Raw genomic sequence first — 25,160 nt, 5'->3', positions numbered from 1 at the left:
GGATGCTCTCTATTTTTTTGATATGCACTAGAGCTCTTGACTGAACCATAACCATGACCACCTCTCTTTGATGGTCTATTAGATGTGTTCTCATGATGGGATGAACTAAGGTGGCGCTTCTTCTGTTGTTCCGCTAACTTCATTTCTATGACATCTTTCTCAGCTGTTAAGGCTTTATCAACCAAGGTCGAATAGTTAGTTATTCCCAATACTCGGATACGAGATTTGATGTCCAAATCCAACCCATCTGTAAAACGACGACATTTGACCTCCTCATCATCCACAAACGAAGGGGCAAAACGAGATACAGAAATGAACTTAGCTTCATATTGAGCTACAGTCAAATCCCCTTGCTCTAGCTGAAGGAACTCTCTTTCTTTTTCATACCGATAGGTAGCTGGAAAGTACTTGTCATTGAAAACCTTAGTGAATTGGTTCCAGGTCAATCCTCCGGTGCCACTTGCCGTAAGTAGGCGTTGCGTGGCCTCCCACCAATATTCAGCCTCCTCCACCAACATAAAACTAGCAAGTGCAACTCGCTACTCGTCTGATACTTCCATCACAGAAAATATATGCTCTACCTTCCTTAACCAGGCCTCTGCCTCTATAGGATTGGGCGATCCAGAAAATGATGGAGCCCCCAACTTCTTGAACCTCTCAATTGCGGTGAGGCGGTTCTCTGTAGGTTGCACAAATGGCCTAGACTGTGTTGCATTCTGTTGTTCAAGGATGTGAGTCTGCCTCTCCGCTAGGCTAGCCATTGACTCTAAAAGGCGCTGCACACTAGGGTCTAAAAAAGCTGGAGCTGTGTCAGCCCTTGGTGGTACGACTCTATCTGAATGTCCCACTTCTGGATTGGCACTTGACTCTTGAGTTTGCTCATTATGCGATTCATGTTCAATCTCTTCTTCCTGAACCCGAGGTGGAACTTCATTTCCAACACTAAGATGTGGCTCTCGCTCAGCCTCAAGTACTTCCATAAGGGGGCGACTCTTATGAACTTTTCGCCTTGCCATACGTGCCTGTATAACAAGACAATTAAAACTTAGAATACTAGATCGCTATTAAACATCATCACTAATCGAATTACTAACTACAATACCCTATCAACTTTAATTCTAAAGTAACTAGTCTACAGATTCATAACCTAATGCTCTGATACCAAAAATGTAACGACCCAATCTTGGCAAGGCAAAACCCTGCCAAGAGGGTGCACCTCAAACGCTATAGCACCTTTACACCACAATTCCTGTATAATTCTTACATCACATCACCAAAAGTGCATAAGACCTTTCAATTGCCTAACATATATGAGATGATCTATTCAAAGACAAAAAAAAGTATTATCATGCTACAAGATAGTTCCCAAGCATTTCCTCAAAAAAAAAAAAAAATATAATACATACTAATCACGAATCCATCAATACATCCAACTTCATAAGCAATTTTTACAATCAACCTCCTTCATAAAAAAAGGGTAAATCCTAGAATGACCCTAAGCAAAACCTCAACCACAAGATGCCCACCTGTGATCCTTCAAAAAATTCTAGTCTTCCAAGTTGAGGCGAGCCACACAAAAGTCTATGAATCTGAAAAAAAAAATTATTTAAAAGAATGAGCTAAAGCCCAGTGAGTATACCAATACCATGGAGTTATAAAACTTGCTCCTACCAATAGGGTTCAAAATAAAGATACTAAACATAAGAGCTTAATTGGACTTAAATTTATACAAAATAAAAATAAAAATGATGAAATACAATTTTCATAAAACGTTATCAAGATTTTTCCAAGGAATCTCATAAGGCAGAAAAAAAATACATTTGGATAATGAAAGTAAACAAAAATATAATTTTTCAATACATTAAGATTTCTTGTCCATCATACAATCCACTACATAGCCTTAGGGTCGCGTTACCTCGCGACTTAGGTGGTGACGGTACCGTTACCCAAAACATAACCATAGGAACATAGCTCATGTCATCGTAGCACTTCAATTCTTGTTTCAATGTTTCGGTCCCCGAGACCCCTTATACATACAACGACCCTTATGGTCCTTAAAACATTTCGGTCCCCAGGACCCCAAAGCATTTTGGCCCTTGTGGCCCCAAAGGCTATATTCGGTTATATGATCAATAAAATAAATACCCTCACATAATATTTCACTGTCATTCAATCATCATCATCATAAAATTTGAAAGACTCAACTTAAATAAATTCTCATAAAAAATTTAATGCTTCATTATACAAATGAAATCATATCTTTATTAAAACTCAACCCTTGGCCTCAATAAATTTATAGATTTTCTTTTTATACATATATCATGATGAAATGTATCATTCACTTCCTTTAATTCAAAAATTATTTTCAAACTTTGTAATAAAGATAGAGGTAAGGTAATTTCCATGGTAAGTATACTCACCTCCAAAAATAGCAAAAGTGTAGATTTGAAACTCTACAAATTAATTTCCAAGAGGTGTAGAGATGCCTTCCTCCAATCCTAACAATTAGTAAATAGGATCTCAAATTAGGAAAAGCTTTCAATGAAAATTACAACATCTACAAAAATGATCCTAAATAAAATTATGCTAAGGAATGGCAAGCTAAAGAACTCCTCCAACTTTAAGTCACCCAAACAAATAACTTATCCAATCTCCATAACACCCATCCTTTGAACATCTTTGAGTTAGTAACTTTTTAAATACCCAATCAATTTATATGCACAATACCACCATCAATTTACTACAAAAGTCAAAAATCAACATTTTTGTATAAACTCAACAACTTAAGTAAAATCTCTTCAATCACTTATAAAATTCCTCCATAGAACATAGAGATACCCAATCCACCATTTATCAAATCAATTTCAACATATAAATTCCCTAACACCAAAATTCCCAATTTTTACATCACATTCAAACCCTAGATTAACCCAAAATCTTAATCTCCAAATCAAGCATCAAATTGACCATTTTTTTTTTAAACATGTAAAACATTCATGGAAACTAATTGAGAGTATAAAATTCAACAAGCAAACCCCAAATCATAATAGATCTAAAACACAAAAATTTCATCATCTCTAACTCAAAATATGTAAAACCTTAAACTAAACTTTTAGAGAAAGATTCTTACCAATTACAAGCCTCTAATCCATCAAGAAAATAAATCCCATGCTTTGATTCTTCAAAAGATTAAGAAAAATCTAGAGTTGGTGTTTCTATTGTGTTATTTTCGGATGGATTTAAGGAGTGGCCGACCGGACCCTTTTTCCGGCGAGATAAGGTGGCCGGAGGTGGTGGAGATGGTGGGTCAAGGTGGTGGTGTAAGGGTGGAGCAAAGGTGTGGTGTTTGGCCTCCAAGAAAGTAAAGGAAAATGAGAGAGAAAGTAGAGAGAAGTTAGAGAATGAAGAATGAAGAAAAAAAAATCTGCACTTCTATTTTTTTTTTTTTTGTGTTGAAATGGGGTGTTTGGTCACACCTACCATCAAGTTTGGAGTTGGGTTTAGATATCCTAAATGGAGTTTAACATAGGAGTGTGTTTGGCTCTAGATGAAAAGTTGGGAATATTATAGAAGCACAGCCGCCTGTCTAGAGAAGGACAACAGATGTAGTGCGCCCACAATCTCTGAGGCTGCATGGCCAGCCTTGAAAAGGAGAAGCATGCAGACGTTAGTGGTAAGAAAATTTGAACTCTCTCTCTCTCTCTCGATAGTGCTCTGCCTTCTCTTTTTTTCCAGAAAGCTAACTTGACCGTCGGAGGGGTTTTCCTGCAAAACCACCCGCCGGGTAGCTCACCTTTGTTTTGTTCACAGTGCGACGAAGTTCTAACAGAGTGAGACGAGCTTGGGGGCAAGGAGGTACGAAGCGAGGCGAATATTTCTCCCCCGAAAAATTGGCGCCGTCTATGGGAAAAAATTGATAGACAAACCTTGCTCTATAAGATTTTTCAACTGTTTTTCATGGCGAACATTGACGAAACACCGCTGTCCGTTGTCGATGACATCACTCCAGAGCCAGTCTGGAGACAAGATGGCCCTCCCACCATTCCGACAATGGCGGGCCTGGAGGCCTCATCTAAAGGGCTTCCCAGAGAAGTGCGAGACAAACGTGCGAGGAGCACTGATCATTCTTAGAGTCCTGAGGGGCATCAACGGTGAGGAGAATCGCATGCTCAGTGTCTGGAGCACAAACTCAGATACCAGGACGCCCTTATTCGGAAGATAGAGGCTGAGATTGAGACATTGAAGCGACAAATCAAAGGGAAGGGTGTTGCTAGAGTGGGAAACCATAGTGAGCACATCCAACCCCGTCGCTCAGGCAGCCAGCACTAACGGGAGACACCCTCCCTCTCCATCACTAGGAGCTACGGCGTTGGCAATTATGACCTACCGATGGAGAGATCACGCACTCGCGACAGCAGCTACCTTCCCTCGCATCCGTCGATGACGTCGAGATACTCTTACTCCGCCCGTTCAGAGGACCTGAGGGACGTCTTGGCGGAATACGCACGTTGTAGGAACTTAAGCAAAGGAAGATGTCTTGCCATCGTACAGTGAAGAGGTGGTCATGCTGCCACCTAGAATGGAGATTCCAACACCAGTGGACAGAGACTTGGCGAGACTCACCGCCACCCCACTGTCTCCAGAGATTGAGAGCACGCCCCTCTTCGCCGAATTCCACAAACCGAAGTTCACGTTGTACGATGGCAAGACAGATTCATACATGCACGTTAGTCATTATCGGCAAGTAATGGTAGGCCATCGGCGCAACGATGCCTTGATGTGCTTTATATTCCCAGCAAGTTTGGGAGAGTTGGGGCATGAAGTGGTTCGAAAGGCTCCCGGATAGGAGTATCGAGAGGTGGTAGCAGGTAGTGGAAGCCATCGTCACCAGATTCGAGATCAATACTTGAACACCGATGGAGGTCAACCACTTCTTGGGTATCAAGATGGAGTTGGGTGGTTCGTTGAAGGCATACAATGCCAAGTATTGGGAGACCTACAACGAAATCCTTAATTGGCCCACTAATTTGGCAATCGCCCAATACAAGCGAGGCCTACTAGTTGGACATAGACTGCGACATTCACTTACAATGCACCAGCCCACAACCATGGAGTCATTGATGCAATGGATAAATGAACACATCCGAGTTGAGGATGATGCCGCCACTACCACCACAATGGAGAAGGCAAATTCGGTTGTGGCGGACAGACGTGCGGCTGGGAAGGTTCACTCAGTGGGGCAGAAGGATAATTGCCCTAATAATTCAGCTAGAGAACAACATTGCGGTGCTAACCATAATGACAGAAACAAAGGACGTGGGAGTGACCGGGCTAATACTCCTCGCAACGAAGAGGAGGATGCTAAGAGAAAATTGAAGGCACAGACCGACATCACCACTGTTTTTAAGATTCCAATATACCGCATCCTTAGTGAAATCTGAGGTGAGCCATATGTCCATTGGCCAGCAAAGTTAGGGAATGCACAGAGGGGATTCAACTCAAGATACCACTGCACTTTCCACGAAGAAAGGGGGCACCGCACAGAGGACTGCGTGCCGCTGAAACAACACCTGGAAGAGCTGGTTGCGGTTGGGCACTTAGACCAGTACATAGACAGAGGCATGAGGGCCGCTCCATAAGGGCAAGCCTAGCCAAATAGCCTTGCCGTCTTGGATGCAGCACCCCAAGGAGTCATCAATATTATTCACGGTATCATCGAGCCCGCAGGAGTTTGTGATCTCAGGGGGATGATTAAGAAGGCTGAGCACATGAGGGAAGTGCTCTCTGCTCAGCCCGCTGTTGTCACGACCCAAACTTGCCCCTATAGGTTTAGCGTCGTAACCGGCCAATAATTTACCAAAGGCCTCTGAACAGAATAACGTATAAATAGGGGCTGCAGAAGCAAATATACAAATACAACGTCCATTGAGCTGTGCAGACATACATGGGACAAAATAATTTTAAACTTCATAAACATACACGTGACGTCACAAAGACACAATAATTATATGTCACTCCATGTATAGATAACCAAAAAAAAAACTGTTCATAAACCAAAACAAAACAAAGTTTTAAACGTTCAAAAAGACATGGCCACACGGCTTGACTTGATCCAGAACCTTCTCGGGAGGCGCAAAGGGTGGTTGACAAAATGGAATTTTAGGCCAACTTTGGGTCTGGTCACGTGCCTGATCACCCGCATACATAATATAAATAGTGAGCGGGAGCCCAGTGAATAATAACAAAGTAAAGGGTTTTAATGAATATTGTCCATAACAGTTACAGAAAATAGAATTCAGTAGTTAACAGAAATAGATTAATAATCATGTTCAGAAATCAGAGTTCATAACAGAAACAGATTCAGATTCATACTTGTAATAAGAATTTGCAGTTAATCATACGTGGTACATTCATTAGCACTAGCAGAAACAATTGACTCATAAAGGGACGGCCATAAAGGCATACAGTTGACCCATAAAGGGACGGCCATGAAGGCATACAGTTGACTCACGTGGATGGTACAGTTGGCTCATAAGACGTACGGTTGGCCGATAAATGGGACGTATACAGAAGGATCCATAACAGTTGGTTCATGAGACGTACAGTTGGCCCATAGTTGGGACGTAACAGAACAGATAACAGATGTTATCTGAAGCTAATGATGCCACAAATACTTTTCAGAATATTGGACAACCATTCATTTATGCAGAAAATAATATTTCAGAAAACAGATCATCTTATATCATTCAGAAAATACTTATAATTGAACATAACTTTACAAAGGTATTATTCACAATTAATAGATGGCTCCCAGGCAATAGATAGTACGGGCAAATCAGGCGTTTTGTGACTCGCGACCTATACATTTACAGAACGAACATATACTGAATTACGTATCCGGAAACATTAATTTAATCCCTTCTTATCTTGGTGTGTTTCTATTTCTTATCCTTATTATTATGTCTTAACCATGGCCTAGAAATGCCTAGGATGTAATGAGAATGCCAGAAATGCACTTGGAAACACTTTACAAAATTTGCTGAAAACAGGGGTCCCGCTCGAGCGCGACTTCCTTCGCTCGAGCGGACATACAAAACGTGAGGGACACTTAAGCGCAACTTCCTCCACTCGAGCATTCTGCAAACTTTGAAAAAGTACTGGTTATGTGATTTTCACGCCCAATGGACGCTCAATGGTCGCTCGAGCATACGACTTATGTCCCCGCTTGAGCGCAACTCTCACTGCTCGAGCGGTCTACAAAAACATGAAACTTCTGGGAGCATGCATTTCACGCTCGAGCTCGAGCGAACTTTTGGTTGCTCGAGTGGAGATGCAAAAACAAAAGTGGCCGCTCGAGCGTGGAATTCGTCACTCGAGCAGAAGTGCAGAATCTGAAATTTTCAGATTGCACTCTCAAGCTCCAAACTCGAATTACGCACCTCAAAACTGATTTTCTTGGGCCAAAATTTTGGAAAAAATATTTAGGAACTTGTAAAATTTCATGATTTAAAGATCATTTCATGAAATCAAGGCCCAAAAGCATGTCAATTGTGCAAAATCCAACTTGAAATGTAAGAACTTGATATGAACATGACATGCATATATTCACTTGAGTTTATGACTTCCAAAACATGATCAAATAAGGTCCAATGGTGAGAAATGTTATGAATTCTTTAAACCATGCTAGAATTACAACATTCATGAGAGGAATTCTTTGAAAACAATTTCAAAATGCTATGAAATGTGCATGCATGTATGGTATGGTTTAATTATCTTCATCTCTAATTCAATTCTTACATTAATTAACTCAAATCTCTAGAGTTTATGTCTTACACCTCATAATTGTTCAATCTAAGGGTTGGATTCTTACGTAGGCTTGTCAAGATGAGAACTAAAAGCTTGATTCTTGAATTTCTAAGTCCAATTCCTTCAATTCTAGCAAGTTCTTCCCAACCACAAGTGTTGATATCAAACTCTCACTCTTGATCTCTTTCTTTCTCTCTCTCACGTTGGTTTGTTTGTATAGGCTCAAAGTGCATTGAAATGAAGAAAGAGGTTGAGTGGTGGTACATTTGGTGCTTTATGTAGGCTTAGGTAATAATGTAATTAATTGTTGATCAAACTAATCAAGTGGACATTAAATTATTTTAATTTAATCATTTCGAATCAAATTTCAATTGAACCTACCATAAAATTCTAAAAATTCTAAATAACACGTATACCAAGTCACTTTCTGAATCAAATGCCAAAAAGGCCTTCAATTCGCAAACCGGAACGAAAACGGAATAGATATTTCTACGTCAAATAGATATAAACACAAATAAGGCAACATGCACATGCAAATTTCACTTTAATTACTCATTGGGTATAATTAAGCATGAATTAACATTAATCATGGATCGGGGTTGTGACAGCTGTAAAAAAAGGGAAGACCAAGGTGTAGGACATCATGGCCTTTTCAAGCAAAGACTTAGAAAGAATTCAATCCTCTCACAACGACGCTTTGGTGGTGACACTTCATGTCAAGGACTTTGATATCAAGAGAATACTGATCAACCAAGGAAGTTCAGTCGAGATCATGTATTATAACGCATTCAAACAAATGAAATTGGAGGATAAGGACTTGGCCCCAGCAACATCTCCTTTGGTTATCTTCAACTCTCAATCGGAATAGCCGATCGAAAAGATCATATTGCCAGTCAAGGCTGGGTCGGTTACGAAGCAGGTCGAGTTTTGGGTACTGAAAGTCTTATCTACCTACAACTTGATACTGGAGAGGGAATGGTTACACGCCATGCAAGCAGTGGCTTTCACTTATCACCAAGTCATGCGCTTCCCTGGCCCAGCCGGGCAAATCGAAGAGGTTTGGGGAGACCAAGTCATGTCGAAACAATGCTTCGTCGAGGTCAACGGCAGCCGGGCAACGAAAGGTTTCATATAGATGATAGAAGGACCAGAAGGCAAGGAGGTCTTAGAAGATGCGGGAAGAAAAGCCACAAAAAAGTCAGTTGAAGACCTGGTGGAGGTTCGGATTGCAGAGAGTGACCCGAACAAATTTTTTCTCTTGGGCTTATCATTGTCCAGCACCGAGCGGTTGGACTACGTTAATTTTTTGGTCTCCAATATTGAGGTCTTTGCGTGGACGCCTTACGATATGCCTGGCGTCAACCCAGGTTTCATTTGTTATCAGTTGAATGTCTTTCCTAACGCCCAGCCAATCATACAGAGAACACGGCGCTCGATCTTGCACCACATCGAGGTAGTGGTGGAAGAGGTTAAAAACTTGCTGGAGGGTGGGGCAATTGAAGAAGTCCAATACCCTAAATGGATCTCTAACACAGTGGTAGTGCCGAAGAAATATGAGAAATGACGGGTATGCATTGATTACAAGGCGGTCAATCGTACCTGCTCGAAGGACAGTTTTCTGCTCCTAAGGATTGACCAACTGGTGGATCTTACTGCTGGTCACTAAAGATTTAGCTTCTTTGATGCATACCGCGGCTACCACCGAATCGCCAAGTATGAGCCGGATAGAGAGATCACATCCTTCACTATGCCGAGGGGCTTGTATTGTTACAAGGTTATGCCATTTGGTCTTAAGAACGCCGGGGCGACTTTTCAAAGAATTGTGACCAAAATGTTTGCTCATCTTCTTGGCCGCACTATGGAAGCCTATATTGACGACATGGTGGTAAAAAGCAAAGATGAGTCCCAACACCTCTATGACTTAGCTGAAATGTTCGTAATCCTCAAGCGCCATAAATTGCGCTTGAACGCTTCTAAGTGTGCTTTCGGTGTGGGTATAGGAAAGTTTTTGGGCTTCTTAATGACAAACCGGGGTATAGAAGCTGACCCTTCGCAGATCAAGGTGGTCGAAGAGTTGGAGCGACAAAATTCCACAAAGGACGTGTAACATCTTGCCGGAATGGCAATCGCGCTGAACAGATTTATAAGTCGATCATCAGATCGCTGCATGCCCTTCTTCAAAAGTTTGAAAGCCAAGTTTTTCTGGGATACAAAATGTGACCACGCTTTAACGGACTTGAAGGCCTATCTCTTCTCCGCCCCGATCCTGGTCACCCCATAGCCCAGCGAAGAGCTCTATCTATACTTGGCCGTTTCTTAACATGCACTAAGCGCGGGCTTGTCCGAGTTGAGGGAATCCAACATCTCTCCATCTTCTACGTGAGCAAGACACTGCTTCCAGCCGAATCAAGATATCTGCTGCTTGAAAAATTGGCCCTAGCTCTTATGATGGCCTCCAGAAAGTTGGCACACTATTTCCACGCGCACACAATAGTAGTGCTAACTAAATTCCCACCTAAGGTGCTCTTTGAGAAGGCGGATTTCACCGCCATAATTTTGAAGTGGGCGGTAGAGCTGGAGCAGTATGACATCAAGTTCCAGCCGCACACAGCTATCAAAGCTCAAGCCCTTGCTGACTTTATGGCAGAATTTGCCCTTGACACTCACCCTATTTGTCCTATTGATTTGGCTAGTGCAAACTTGGCACAACCCATGGTTTCAATGTCACAAAAAAGGGGTGAGGAACAAGCAATAGAACGGTAGGACAATACCGGGCTATCAGAGGAAGAGCCGGCTGATTTACCGAATGATAAGCTAGGTGAAAATATAGGAAAACAGCTGGCAGAGCTGACTAGTTCCTCGGATTTGAGAAACTCTCAAAACCCCTCTGACTGCTGGAAATTGTTCATTAGTGAGATGTGAAAGCTCTTCGTTGATGGAGCCTCCAACAGACATGGCGCCGGGTTGGGGGTCGTGTTGACCTTGCCAGATGGACTGACCATTGAGCATACTATCACGTTCGGATTCCCAACATCCAATAATGAGGCAGAACACGAAGCACTCCTCGTCGGCCTAAAGAGCACTCTACAAATGAAGGCATCAGAGCTTATGGTATTCAGTGACTCCAAACTGGTGGTCAATTAGGTCTCTGGGGAATATGAGGCCAAGGATGAAAGGATGGCCAAGTATCAAGCGCTGGTCTGCGCTGAGGTCAAAAAGTTTGCCACAATAAGAACAGAACAAATCAACCACAAAGAGAACAGTCAAGCCGATGAATTGGCCAGCCTGGCATCCATGCAAACCACCTTTCCAAATCCTTTGATGATTGAGTTTTTGCCCGGGTCCAGCATTGAAAACCAGAGGCATCTGAAGTACTTTGTCCCGACCTGGGAGTGTCCTGGATGGATCCCATCATCACCTTCCTAAAAGATCGAGTCCTGCCAACAGAGAAAAAGGAATCCAACAAGATAAGGGCTAAGTCTGAGCTGTTTTGGCTCTCTACATCTGGCGCCTTATACAAGAGATCCTTCACTGGACCATACCTAAAATGCGTCCACCCAAGTAAGGTTGACGCCTTCCTCTTTGAGAATCATGAAGGCATGTGTGGCAGCCACATTGGGGGCAGATCATTGGCATACCGAGCAATTTCCCAACACTATTGGTAGCCGTGCATGTAGGCCGACGCATAGAAATATGTCCGCAGATGCGAGAAATGTCAAAATTTTGCTCACCAGATCAACCTGACGGCCAGAGAGTTGCTCCCTTTAACCAGTCCTTGGTCATTCGCACTATGAGGGGCAGGACATTGTAGGACTACTTCCAACTGTGCCAGGCAATCGCAAATTTTTCATCACTGCTACTAACTACTTTACCAAATGGGTTAAGGCTAAGCTATTGGCCACCATCAAGGAGAAGGATGTAAAGAAGTTCGTTTAGCAGAATGTAATTACTCGGTTTGGCGTCCCAAAGACTTTCATCTCGGACAACGGTACACAGTTTGATAGGAAACTCTTTCGCAGATTTTGCGAAGAGTTAAAGATTGAGTTCTACAATTCAACGCCGGCCTACCCTCAACAAATGGTCAAGCTGAAGCTTCAAACAAGACGATCTTGGACGGGTTGAAGAAGCGGCTGGAGAAAGCCAAAGGGAGGTGGGTCGAGGAACTCCCCAATGTACTCTGGGCATATCGAACCACTCCGAGACGTTCAACCGGGGAAACTTCATTCGCTCTGGCATATGGCATGGAGGCGATCACACCTTTGGAAATTGGCATGCCAACCATCCGATTTGTAAACTTTGAGCCCAGCTTGAATAGTGAAGCTATCGCCCTGGAGTTGGATCTAGCCGAAGAAAGAAGAGAAAGGGCGCTAATTCATATTGCAGCCTACCAACAAGAGCTCTCCAAGAAATACAACAAGACAGTGCATCCGCGTCTGTTCAAAGTTGGGAACTGGGTCTTGAGAAAAGTGATGGGCAACACACTAATCCCTGGGGAGGGCAAGTTGGGCACAAATTGGGAAGGGCCATACAAGATAATAGGTCTAGCTGGCAAAGGGGCATACCATCTGGAGGACTTGGACGACAAAGCCATACCAAGGCCATGGAATGCAGCCAACCTCAAGCTGTTTTACTTTTGAAATGCAATCTTTCTCCATTTTTTATTTGAAACTGGGCCTTTTGGCAATACATGTAATATTTAATGTGCAATGGAAAAAAGCCACTTCTTTCTCTTGCATTATGTGTTTCTGTGTTAAAGTATTAAGCTACTGAGTTCTACTGGCAATTTGGCCTTAGCCGCAATGGTCCACCGAGCAGAAAATTAGGGCACAAGACCAGGCTGACTTCGCTCAAACCGAGGTGACATTGCTTGTCGTGCAAATAGTTGGTGCCATCCTTAACCATGTTCGCTTGTTTTGAGCTGATTTTGCTCATATTCTCTTGAGCTGATTTTACTCGTTTGAGGAAAAAATTGGCGTTCTGCCCAACTTTTGCTGTAAAATGGAGCTGACTTTGCTCGTATTTGGCTGAGCTGATCTTTGCTCGCCTTTTTCGAAGCTGAGTTTGCTCGCTTTAATAAAAAGTTGGTGTTCTGCCCAACTTCTGCTTTGAACCGAGCTAAATTTGCTCTCCTCCGAGTTAATTTTGCTTGCCGAGAAAAAGTTGGTGTTCTGCCCAATTTCTATTATGAAACCAAGCTGACTTTGCTCGTTGACTCGAGCTGATTTTGCTCGCCTAGAAATGAGTATGCACTTTGTCCAACTCATGGATTGATTTGCCCTCAAACCGAACTGAATTTGCTCATCATGGAGAGAGTTGTGCTCCCCGATTTTGAAATAGAATTTTACATGTACGCAAATGCAAAAGTTAAATCGAGAAGTTTCATCTCGGTGATGTGAAAATTTGGTACGATAAAGTTCATCAAGCATTTTTATCTTTGCAGACAAATTGAAAACAAAGCAGACGAATTGAAGACACATGCACATGGCGAGCAAAAAGATAGTGATTTTCATTACTACTGGAGTTTGATTACAAAAGGTGGGGCTGCCAGCTCGGTTACATAAAAAAAAGGGGAGAGATTAACAGTCCAAGCTAGGTCCTAATCTACATTCACTGTGTTCTCCTGATCGGCCGCCTCTTCATCGGACGAATTCAGCATGATTCCATGCCAGAGCCAAGGACCAGATCGGCCTCTCGTTTGGCCTAGTCATTGCTTGGAGATGCTTCTTTAGAGAATGTAGGCAGCAGAACATTGTCAGTAGTTTGGGTAGCAGGCTCCTCCGTCGCGCTAGCTGCTTTGGCCGCATCAATCAGCTCTCGCTGCACGGCAGTAGCATAAGCCTTCATGTATGCAGGGATGAAGGCAGGAGGGGGGTTGTTGAACACCGCAGACTCTGACAATTGGCCAAGTTTCTACGCGGTAGTTTTCCAACCGCACTGAAAGAATATGTCCTTCGTGCCCTCCACTTGCCGCTCATACACCTTCTCACCCTCCGTGTAGCCGTGGTCCTCGGCCTTGTCGACATGCTCCTTCAGCTCGACTCTATGAGCATCACGGAGCTTACGTAGCTCTGCGATGTATTTGGCCTTAGTTTCCTGCAGGGCCTTCTGTTTGTCCTTGTTTACCCCTGCCAACCACTCGGCAAGCTGGTCCCGCTCGGCCACTACTGCCTTTTGAGCGGCCTTTAGTTTTTCCAACTCAACAGTTTTGGCCTTGTTGTCAGAAATGGCCTTCCTCAAACTCTGCCGCACTGAAATCATGTGCTTATGGGCAAGATAGTTTTTTTGCTCGGCCTGCAGCACAGAAGCAGTTAGTGCACTAAAATTGAGCGATAACTTAATGAAGTGATTTGTCTACTTACCAACACAATAGACTTGGCAGCCAACCTAAGGACCTTCAAGTCGGAGAGCTCCTCATTCTTCTTCATATCTGCAAGTAGGAGCAGCCCATTGGTCATGTTGAACCCTAGGGAATAGTCCTTGTCTGCATAGATCGAATCAAACGTAGTAACTGCTTGGTTTTTATATTTCAGCTCGGACGACCAGACTGGCGGGGCAGTGGAGCGTGTGGTTTGTTCGGCCAAAGGTTGGTCAGTCTGTTCCCCCTAGTCAGTAGATAGCAGCTCGGTTGAATCTTCATCGACCAATCGCTGCTCGGTTTGTGTCTACTTCGGTCTCTTCTTGGACCGACCAGCACCTTGTTCACTCGCGAGAACCAGTACCGGGCTAGCTTGTTGAATAGCCTGCTGGGAAGACTGCCCTCCAACCGTCTCAGCCGGCAGAGAATCGCTCAGTTTGCCGGTGATAATGGACTTGATGGCGTGAATTTTAGCCATTTCTTGCTGAGCAGTTAAAGGAACAAGTCTGATCGGCGGAAGATTTGGATCTAGCTCTAGAGAGGGGGCATGAAGGAAATCTGTGACCTTGCTTTTCCGTGGTGCCTTATGCCGGTAGCTCGGCTCGTATCTGAGCAATTTATGAGACTCACGTTCTTTGATCGGATGCTATAAAGCAACCTTGATAGCCTCTTGGTTGGCGTGAGAATAATCGTCCGCCAAGAGTTTGTAATCTGCAAAATTAAAACGAGTATTCAATTGACAGAGACAAAGTAGATGCAAAATTAAAATCGTGATGAACTGCTCACCAGCGCTCCCAAAGTTTTTCCGTATGTACCTGCCCGGTATAGGCGCTTTGGTGTCTTCGTAATGGCCAGACACCCATAGGAAGTCATCATCGTTCATCTCTTTATCTGGGTTACCCTTTACAAGCTTTATTCAGCCCTTTCTAACCTTCAGATACCAGTAGAAGCCCCCTTTATTCTTACTAAGTGTGTATTGGTGGAATATCTCGGCAAGGTCGAGGTTCAGACCGAGTATCCGGTTTAGCGCGACCACGCCGTTTATTATTTTACAAGTGTTGTTAGAGACCTGGGTTGGGCATAACCTAGTCTGCCTCAAAAACTTGCAGACTAGGGGCTGGACTGGGAAGCGGAGGCCGCCTTCGACTATGGATACCACGGTGAAGGGGCAAGCAAACAATTTGCCCCATGGAGTGTCTTCTTTTTTGGCCAACTCTAAGTGGATGTCGTCTGGAATGTTGAATTCCCTACAGAACTCGGCCATGGTCCTAGGCGAGCTGACCATAAAACGGTACTTGCCCATTTTTCCTGGCTCTATTTCATTATTCAATCTAAGTTATTGCCCGGCGGATGGCTGCTCGGTCTGTGAGCGTCACCAATTCCCAAGGATGAGGTGTGCCTGGTTGGCTCTAGTTCAGTTTGCATAATAAAAATCAACTGCAAGTGTTAGTGTGGCATATTCTGCATGGCTTTAAGATTAAGAGGGTTTTGGTTCGGATATCAGGGTGAAGCTTGATAGCTTGGTTTGAGACCTAGGGGTATTAGGCCGGTTTTGGGCCTTAGTCTGGGGTATTCGATTTCTTATGTCAGTTCAATGCCCCCACAACTCTTGCGCGGTTACCGCCCCTTGGCAGAACCACAAACTAGTTTCAGCCCGGTTTAGTCATGTTTTGGGATCTAAAACTGGGATTTTGCTAGGTTTTATCCAAAATTTATGCTGTTCATCATAAACGTGAAGTTCATATGTTGAAACTAAGGGGAACGAGGGGCATGATGGCCCCATCTGTTTCTTTGATTTCAATTATGCCTAATGTCTACAAATACCTACCACTTTTACCCTAAAGAAGGGGCACTGGCAAGGTGTTGACAGACTCAGACAAGAACACAAAGAACAACGGTAAAAAAAAAAAACAGCTGTGATTAGGACCCTCTCATATTCCCACCCCCACCACCTCCACACACACGTGGGGGTTGGTGAGTGGGAGAGAAGAAAAAAAAAAAAACAATTTTGACCAATCAAAAGGCAAAGGGGGTCGTGGGGGTACCTTTGAAAGGGGGTCTCGGTCTTTTTTGAAAAAAAAAAAAATGAAAGTGAGAAGAACTTACGAATTTAGGTGCCAAGTCCAAACCCAATTAGCCTCGACCCCTGCTGTGGTGCTCGTGAAGACAGAAAATGCTGAAAAACGGTGCGAACAGAACTAGTGACGGCGACGGTGAAGGAGGTAGGAGCTTAAGGGTTTAGGGTTTTACACAAAAAATGAGATGAACAATGTGGGGATGATGTCTGGCCTCACGTGTTTATATAGGTGATGATGAAGATGCGCCAACCTTTCAAATTTCGGAGGTACTAGGGACAGTTGTAGGGTTGCATGGAGCCAACCAGAGGAGGCCAAGTGGCATCGACAAAACGGAACATCAGTACGGTCGACTGATGGGTGACAATACAACTGGCACAAGCCTTAGCGACCGACCAAAATGGATAGCTCGGTCAGAAATGTAATCCCAATCGCGCTCAGCTCAGATGGGATTAAGGGGCAATTGAGAGGGAGAGTTGTGCCGAACAGTCGGCCAAACTACGCTAGCACGGATTCTGGTGTTGCGCCGTATAAGTTGAGCCTGGGGCATTGTGGGGCCGAGTTAGGTCCGCACTGGATATGATGGCACGCGTGTGCTTAGCCGAGCTGGGATCGCACGGAACAGGGTATTTGATTGGATCCGCACGGACGCGCTGGGCCGAGCTATGGATGGTTCAGACTGCAGATGTGTGGATTGAGATTGCCCATGAGATCGCTGTGTGAGGTCGAGATGCGGAACGGACTGGTTTGGTTTTGCTTGGCAGTAGTTATCGAACGTAATGCTTATGTCTCACCAAGTAATAGCTCGGTTCAATATTACACGTGGACCAATGATGAGAAAAGGTGAATCCACTCCAGGTATGCGTTAATACCGTTTGGCGGTGCGACAAACATTGTTTAGAGGTTTTGCTATCTACACATGTAAGAAATGTAGAGGGAAGCACAGCCGCCTGGCCAGAGAAGGATAGTAGAGGTAGTGCGCCCACAATCTCTGAGGCTGCATGGCCAGCGTTGAAAATGAGGAGCATGTAGACGTTGGTGGTAAGAAAATTTGAACTCTCTCGCTTGACAGTGCTTTGCCTTCTCTCTTCTCCCAGAAAGCTAACTTGACTGTCGGAGAGGTTTTCCGACAAACCCACCCGCCGGGTAGCTTACCTTTCTTTTGTTCACAGTGCGACAGAGTTCTAACAGAGTGAGACGAGCATGGTGACAAGGAGGTATGGAGAGAGGCAAATATTTCTCCCCCTGCACTATTAGTTAGTTATAAGTATAGTTGTTAGTTAGTTAGAATAGATTAGTGATCTATGTACATATATATACAATATGTATTACAAATTGAATCAATGAGAATTGTTTTCAAGATTTCTACATGGTATCAGGGCAGGATAACGCTCTCACGAGCTTAGATCCCTAATTCATATTGTTCTTCAATTCTTCATCTTATTTGAAGAGTTTCTTCGAAGAAACTCTTCAATGGCACTTTCTCTTCCACTAAATCTCAAGCTGTTAATCTCAAATCTCAATTCTTTCATAATAGGAAAGCTAGATTCTACCAATTTCATCATCTGGTGCAGTCAGTTTCTAAATATTCTTTGAGCAACAGATCTTCTAGGGTTTGTAATTGGAAATATCCATGTCCTCTGTTGAAGATCATAGATGCGAATGGAGTTGCAGTGCTTAATCTAGAATTTGCAGTTTGAAACACCATTGATGCACACCTACTAAGTTGTATTAAAACAACTCTTATACCTCCGATCTTCTCATGCGTTATTCATCTTCAACATAACTCTGAAGTTTAGGAAACACTTTCTAATTTCATAAAGGAATCATGAACTATTGAAGAATACTTATCTTAAATCAAAGATTTGGCTGATCAATTGGCTCTTGCTTCATCTTTTGTTGATAAAGAAGACCTAGTTTTGCTTACCTTAAATGGATTGCTTGATGAATTTGATGCTTTAAAGACAACTATTAGGGCAAGATTCGAAGCTATTTCCATGGAGGAGCTATCTGCTCTTCTTTGTTCTGAATCAATTCATATTGAGTCTAAACAAACAAAAAAAAGCTTCAAGCACATGAAACTATTGTTGCTTATGCTGCATCTAGGAGTTCAAACGCCAATTTTGGTTCTAGTTCTTCTTATTCAAGAGGACGTTCTTCATTTCACGCCAACAAAGGAGGTAGTTATAGAGGTGGTTCCAAAGGAGGTGGTAGGTTTCCCAATAGAGGTCGAGGTAGACAAAATTTGATATGTCAAATTTGTTGTAAAAATAACCAACTGCCTTTGATTGTTGGCATCGGCTTGATCAATCTTATCAGTTGCTTCTGATCACATCACTAATGATTTGAGCAATCTCTAAGTGTATCAACCTTATCAAGGCTCTAAGCAAATCACTATTGGCAATGGCCAATCTCTTCCTATTCTTAACACGGGTAAGAGCTTACTTCCAACTCCTCATTTTTCTTTTAAACTAAACAAAATCTTATTGTGATATCCCTGTTCCGTAATATGTTAATTGGTCCTTAACATGAATGTGATTATGTGTTTAATATGATTTTGTGTGCCATTATGTAAAAATATGTGGTTTTGAATTTCTATCTGTTCACCGTAGGAATATCTGTTTGATTATCTGCTTTGGAAATTAATTTGAAGGCCTTATCGGCCACGAAACCCGAAATTGATTGCGCCATTGTGATTAGCTCAATTTTTAGAGCCTGCGGTGAAATTTAATTGAAAATTGATTCGGATCAAATTAATTAGATTGAATTTGATGAATTAGTGCTCAATTATTTTATATTAAAATAATGTGACCAAGGGAGCTCTTATTAAGGCCATTACACTCTCATTTTTGTTTCTTTTTGAGTTCAACTTCTGAAATTATGCTCTAGAGAGAGAGAGGGGCCGAATTTAGTGAGAGAAGAGGCTCAAAGTAGAGATTTGCTAAGGAACTTGGTAATCTTGAAGCTACACTCAAGAATTAAGCACAAGTTTGGAAGATTAAAGCTCCTAGGTGAGTAATCAACCCTTAATTCATAAGTTTGAATTGTGAGTTTGTGAATTGAAGATTAAATGGTGGGTTAGATCATAAATTGAGTTGTATTTGTTGAATTTAAAGTCAATAGATGCATGCATATAGGAAATTACTATGAATTTCCATATTTGAGCGCAATGTGTATGATCCATGTTGAATTTTTGGTTTAAGTCAATATATTTGATCACCTCTTCACCAATTAAGTTGAGGATATTGTGTATATTCCACATGCAAGTGCAAATCATGGAAGTATGAACCTTAAATGTTTGAATTTAGTGTGTTGGTGATGAGTTTGAGTCAATTTGGGACATGCATGTGTTTGATTCATGAAATTGAGCTTCATTGTGTTGTGATTTGGTGTTTATACCATGTTAGTACATGTATACGTGATGTTTGAGCCAAAAACATGCATCTAGAACCTTTGAATGTCGAATTGAAGCTCAAGAACATGTTCTGGATTTTCCAGAATTTTGATTCCCGCTCGAGCGGGGAAACTGCCGCTCGAGCGTGAAATTCGTGTTCCCAGTATTTTTTGCAGACATGGTGTCCGCTTGAGCGGGAAAGTTAACGCTCGAGCGGGGAGCCATGTAGAGAGGCCTTCCACTCGAGCGCCAGAGTTCGCGATCGAGCGTAAATTTGACATATCCAGTACTTTTGCAGGCCTCAAGGGTTCGCTCGAGCGGGGAAGTCCACGCTCGAGTGGGGACCCTGTTTTCTGAAATTTTGAAAAGACATTCTGTGTTTTATTTTCTGTTCTCTTTCACTTCCAAGTACTCTTAGGCATGCATTGAGTATTGTAATTGAGTTGAAGAGATAAGAATGAAGCCTAAAGAGGAAAATGTGAATTTAGAACGGATCGAATTGTTTGTGACCCTTTTGTGTTCATGGAATGTATAGGGTCGAGCTCCAGGGCAAACCAACCAACCGATCACTGTGAGTAATATCTTAACAGAGATATCTGAAATATGTTGTTGCCCAATTGCTTACTTCTATGTAAGTTTTATAAGTTTATTGATTCGATTGGTGGACAATGTTTGCTATACCAAATGAGTGGGCCAGAGGCCAGTCTGATCTGAATAATAGAATGAATGGGCCAGAGACCGTTTTGACATGAATGAATGGGCCGGAGGCCGTTTTGACATGAATGGATGGGCCAGAGGTTGTTTTGGCATGAATGGATGGGCCAGAGGCCGTTTTGGCATGAATGGATGGGCCAGAGGTCGTTTTGATATGAATGAATGGGCCGGAGGCCGTTTTGACATGAACGAATGAATGGACTAAAGGCCATTTTGTCATCTGAATGGGCCAAAGGCCGTTTTGACACAAATGAAAGTTTGAATGGGCCAAAGGCCAGTTTGTTTGGAACTGCAGTCACTTGATCTAAATTGTGTATATATGTTAAATAGAAATATGAATTGGGCCTAAGGCCGTTTGAAGCATGTTGTTCTACATATCGTCTGTATAGCTTCTTTAATTGATATTATTCACTGGGCTTTTGCTCACGCTCATTCATGTGTTTGTAGGTGAGCCAAGAGAAGTCTAAACTCAACCCCAGTGAAGTCTATGTGGAACAACAAAGGTTTTGGGAGAGTCAGTCCTTGTGTCTCACGCACGAGACCCGTCTTCGCCCTTTTGTTATGTATTTATATTCTGTCATGTTGGCGAAGACTTTGCATCTGTTGTATATAGTCGTGACGGGTTGACTTAGACTTATATGATCCTGTATGTACAGAACCTTATGTAGTACATATTTTGTTGTGAGTTATTAATATGCATATGTATGGTTTGTTATGATGTGCTATGTAAGCACAGCTTTATAGACAAAGTTTTAAATTGCTTCCGTTTGGCCCCCATTAACTCGGTTAAAATACGTTTGGTTTGGTTCAAGGCCGTAGGTAATCTCTTGATTACTGGCCGGTTATGTCCTTAACCCACGGGGGCGGGTTTGGGTCATGGCACTTATATGCTTCTGTTTCTTCAAATTTGTTCTTTGTGCATCAACTCACTAAAGACAAAAATTGCACTGTTACTTTTAATGACTCTGCTTTTGTTGTTCAGGACAACACCACCAAGACCATTTTACATAAATGGTTTAATTCTTATGGCCTCTATCATTTTCCAGACTCTCATGCTTCACATGCTCCTTCTTCTGCTGCATTCTCCTCTATCTATTTTAGTCCTAGTAATGCATTTGCCTCAGAATCTATATGGCATAAGCGATTGGGCCATCCTTTTGCCTTGAAGTTTGCTCACATGAAAAAGCATTTTACTTTTGCTATAAATAAAACAAAGGGTGTGTCACATCCTTGTCAAGATTGTTGTGTCTCTAAAAATCATGGACTTCCATTTTCTCTTTCCAATTCTACTGTACACAGATGATTCTCATTAATAATAGTCATGTTTGGGGACCATTTACTGCTTCTTGTTCTAGTTTTAAATCTTATGTGTTGTTTGTTGATGAATTTACTAAATTCACATGACTTTACCCTTTGTGCTATAAAAGTGAAATTTTTGAAAGTTCTTAGAATTCAAGGTTTTTGTTGAAAACCAATTTTCTACTAGTTTGCAACTGCTTAGAACAGATGGTGGCACTGAGTTTATTAATACTCCATGGCCAAATTTTTACAAAATCATGGCATCCTTCATCAAACTTCTTGCCTTTACACTCCTCAGAATGGTGTTTCTGAGAGGAAACATAGTCATATCACTGAAACAGCCATAACTTTGCTTCATCATTCTTCTGTTCCTCTTCAATATTTGTTTGATGCTATCTCTGTTGCTACTCAGTTTATCAATAGAAGTTCTCAACTCAATCATCAATCACCATATGAGCTGCTTTATCATAAAATTCCATCCTATGAGCTTATGAAACTGTTTGGATGTTTGTGTCATTCATGGGTCAAACCGTAAACATCTCATAAGTTGCTGCAGCCCAAGCCTGTAGTTTGTGTATTTTTGGGATATCATCCTTCAGTTAAAGGATATGGGTGTTTGGATCCATCTTTTGGTAAAGTTTTTCTTTCTAGGCATGCCACTTTTCATGAAGACAGTATTCCATTTGCTCTGTCTCAATCTTCTTCATCTTCTCAGCTTTCTTTTTCTCCAGTCTCCTCTTTGCCTGATCTTCAATCTTTCTTCTGGACTGCACCTTCTGTTTCCCTCTCTCAGTTCACCTATTATATCTTCAGTTTCATCTCTTTTTCCTTCTTTTATCTCCCGTATTTATTCTGATCCTTCCTCTTCTGTGTTCAACTCTATTTTACCCTCCCAACCATCCACTTCTTTCCCTAATCCCATTCCTATTCAGTCTATTTCCATTGATTTTCCACTCTTACATTCTATTCTTCCAATTCCTCCACTTCTTCTCTTAATACTCACCTCATGACCGCTAGGTCCAAATCTCATACTCAATGCTTGGCTATCTCCGCTATGACTGCTCCTATTTCTTCCACTGCTGACACTGAACCTCTCAATTACAAACTTGCTCTTCAATATCCAATCTGTACTGCTACTATGCAAGATGAGTAGAAAGCTCTTATGCAGCAAGGGACTTGGTCTCTTGTCCCTTTTCCTTCTTCCAAAACACCTATTGGTTGCAAGTTGGTATTCAAGATCAAAAGAAACTCTGATGGCACTGAGCCTCTCAATTACAAACTTGCTCTTCAATATCCAATCTGTACTGCTACTATGCAAGATGAGTAGAAAGCTCTAATGCAGCAAGGGACTTGGTCTCTTGTCCCTTTTCCTTCTTCCAAAACACCTATTGGTTGCAAGTGGGTATTCAAGATCAAAAGAAACTCTGATGGCACTATTACTAGGCACAAGGCCAGGTTGGTTGCTAAGGGATTTTTGCAACAAGAGGGGGTTGATTACAATGAAACTTCCAGCCCTGTAGCTAAACAACCTACTATTAGGATGTTGCTATGCATTGCCTTACATTATCAATGGCCGCTTAAGCAGCTTGACATAAGTAATGCTTTTCTTCATGGAACATTGGAGGAAGAGGTATACATGTTACAACCACTTGGGTTTTCAAATTCATCTTACCCTCATCATGTTTGCAAACTTAAGAAGGCTCTCTATGGTCTCAAACAAGCCCCTTAGGCATGGTACTCTACATTTTCTAAATTTCTCATTAGCCAAAGGTTTGTTAACAGTTATTGTGATAATTCTCTGTTCATCCAGAAGACTTCCTGTATCACTATCCTACTTGTTTATGTGGATGACATTCTACTCACTAGCAGTAGTATTCCTTAAATTCAAGAACTTGTTCGACACATGCACACTGCTTTTGCTATGAAAGAGCTTGGTCACATCTATTTCCTGGGCATCTCAATTAAGTCTGTTGGTGATTCTTATTTTCTCACCCAACACAAATATGCCTCTGAGATTCTTGTTAAAGTTGGTATCACATCTTGCAAACCTTATCCCATACCCATGTCTGTCAAGCCTTCTGCTAGTCCACAGGTTTCTTTGCCTTTTCATCTACCTGAGCTTTATAGAAACTTGGTAAAAAGAATTCTCAGACTTTTTCTCATGGTCTCACTTTCAGTCCCAGTTCTTTTCATCTACAAGTTTTCTCTTATTCTAATTGGGCTGGAGATGCTTTGGATTGTAAGTCTACTTCAATATATTGTGTATTTGTTGGCTCAAACTTAATTTCTTGGTCTGCTAAAAAGCAGCCTACTGTCTCAAGATCATCCGTAGAAGCAGAATACAGCTCATTGGCTTAAGCTACAGCCGAACTAAATTGGTTACAGCTGTTTCTTATTGATTTGGGTTTGCCTATTGTTCCCACTCCTATTCTATGGTGTGATAATCTCTCAGCCATAGCTTTTGCCTCCAATCATGTCTTCCACACAAAGTCCAAGCATATAGAAGTGGATAGTCATTTCATTAGGGAAGAAGGTGGCTGCTAAGAAGCTTATCCTTCAATATGTTCCTACATTTGACCAAATAGTAGATGTATTCACTAAGCCCTTATCTACATCAACACACAACTCTACAAATTCAAGGCACAACTCAAGCTACAGTTGCAGCTCAAGGTTAGGCTTAGGTTAGCTTAGAGTCTAACCCATGATTAGTGAGTTAGTTATATTTTAACAGTCTACTACGTAGTTATAAGTATAGTTGCCAGTCAGTTAGAACAGATTAGTGATCTATGTACATATATATACAATGATGTATTACCAATTGAATCAATGAGAATTGTTTTCAAGATTTCTACACAAGGAGGCAAAAGTTGTTTTTATCATACTGGTAACGTTAATAGTAGCTTTGATGGATATATTAAATTTAATTCTATAGTAAGTGTGTGATCTAATTGTAGAACATCACCTATTTATACTCGGGAAAAGTTAGACTCGGGAAAAGTTAGGGATCATGAAAATTTTATCATGAAAATGATCATGAAAAATTTATGATCCTTGGATTACCTTGATTAGTGTGTGGTGTTTTATTCTAAGTGTAATCCAAGGGTCAAGAAGCTTTCAGGATTATTTTCATAAAAGATTTTTCATGATACCTAGCATTGCTGTTTATACTATCATAATAAATTCATATTATATAAAACATTAAATCACAACAATAGAATTTAATGACTAATGTAAATGGCACAGATACCGACTCTATAAAAATGAAAAAGCGAAATTAAATTAACTAAGTGACAAAAGTTATTTCTGTCTTATTTATTTATTTTTGCTGGGTACATTTTTGTCTTATTAGCATTAGCCATTTATGGATCTTATATATATTTAATTAATTTTATATAAATGTGATGTAATTGTAAAATTTGTTTTAAACCTATTTATACTTTCAGAATCAAGTCATATTATGTATAGCACATTAAATCACAGTAATAGAAATTAATGAGTAATGCACATGATTACATAA

General features: G+C 41.6%; 1 long non-coding RNA gene and 1 pseudogene across 1 annotated transcript; one reads left to right on the top strand and one right to left on the bottom strand.

The window, feature by feature from the left end:
* Positions 1–820: 820 nt before the first annotated feature.
* LOC145800092 (uncharacterized) lies at positions 821–3,568 on the bottom strand. The gene is made up of 3 exons (XR_014341412.1): positions 3,131–3,568; positions 2,421–2,498; positions 821–1,589 (listed from the first exon to the last, which is right to left on the bottom strand). It is a non-coding gene; the product is annotated as an uncharacterized LOC145800092 (long non-coding RNA).
* A 19,411-nt stretch (positions 3,569–22,979) lies between these two features.
* LOC114307673 (putative mitochondrial protein AtMg00820 pseudogene) lies at positions 22,980–23,525 on the top strand (annotated as a pseudogene).
* Positions 23,526–25,160: the final 1,635 nt, after the last annotated feature.

The sequence above is a fragment of the Camellia sinensis genome, chromosome 9 (assembly GCF_055761805.1).
Source record: "Camellia sinensis isolate YWXY chromosome 9, ASM5576180v1, whole genome shotgun sequence".
Classification (NCBI taxonomy): domain Eukaryota; kingdom Viridiplantae; phylum Streptophyta; class Magnoliopsida; order Ericales; family Theaceae; genus Camellia; species Camellia sinensis.
Note: the sequence above shows the minus strand (reverse complement) of the source record. Positions and strands in the feature narration are given on the sequence as shown.